This window comes from Primulina huaijiensis, chromosome 8 (genome assembly GCF_012295235.1).
Source record: "Primulina huaijiensis isolate GDHJ02 chromosome 8, ASM1229523v2, whole genome shotgun sequence".
NCBI lineage: Eukaryota > Viridiplantae > Streptophyta > Magnoliopsida > Lamiales > Gesneriaceae > Primulina > Primulina huaijiensis.
Window position 1 is genome coordinate 7,847,025 of NC_133313.1, and position 945 is coordinate 7,847,969.

Genomic DNA, 945 nt, shown 5'->3' on the forward strand with positions numbered 1-945 from the left:
GTTCCAACCGAGAACCAATTCTGCGCGTCGGGGCATTGTTCTTGTTTAGCTGTCACCGATCGTTCGAGTGGCCATTTAATTGACCATGACACGATCTAGACATCTAGGGGCATGGTATGAACCGTGGCTAAGGGCCATAGGCCAACCAAGATCCACACCATTCCACAAAAGTCGAAACACACATGCTGTCAAAAATGATAAGCCGAAGGGTGCAGGGGCTGTTCTTGAGTATTTTGTAAAAACCGATTAACCAGGGACTAAGCCACCAAAAGGGCGACTTAGTCACGTCTTAGACATGCTAGGGAAGTGATCTAACCATGGCTATAGGCCTTGGGGCAGCCAAGATCAGATTCATTTCCCCTTTGACAGCAAAACAAATTTTTCGAAGACTCAAGTGGCAAGAATGGAAAGGTGCTGTCATTTTCTTGATTTCGGCCAACATGGGACTCAAACAAATGGATAAATGTGTTCCTAACATGTCCTAGTACATGCCTAGGAGTCACCTTGGGAGCCTGGAATCAAACCAATATCTGAAATCCACAAAACAATGCAACCCGTGAAGCTTGTCATGAAACTCAAAAAAATCTGCATCTTTATTTTCGAGATGTTCATGATATATTTCGGTTTTGGCTATTAAAACATGATCATGTAAGGTTTAAAAAAACATAATACGACTTGATTGAAGAGTCAAGGAAGAATATATGCATGCCTGGTTTNGCGAATTAGTCACGTCTTAGACATGCTAGGGAAGTGATCTAACCATGGCTATAGGCCTTGGGGCAGCCAAGATCAGATTCATTTCCCCTTTGACAGCAAAACAAATTTTTCGAAGACTCAAGTGGCAAGAATGGAAAGGTGCTGTCATTTTCTTGATTTCGGCCAACATGGGACTCAAACAAATGGACAAATGTGTTCCTAACATGTCCTAGTACATGCCTAGGAGTC

General features: G+C 42.9%; 1 protein-coding gene across 1 annotated transcript in view; it reads right to left on the minus strand.

The window, feature by feature from the left end:
- The window catches only part of LOC140983631 (uncharacterized), a 56,210-nt gene that overhangs the window by 50,917 nt on the left and 4,348 nt on the right, over window positions 1–945 (minus strand). The gene's annotated exons all lie outside the window — the stretch shown is intronic.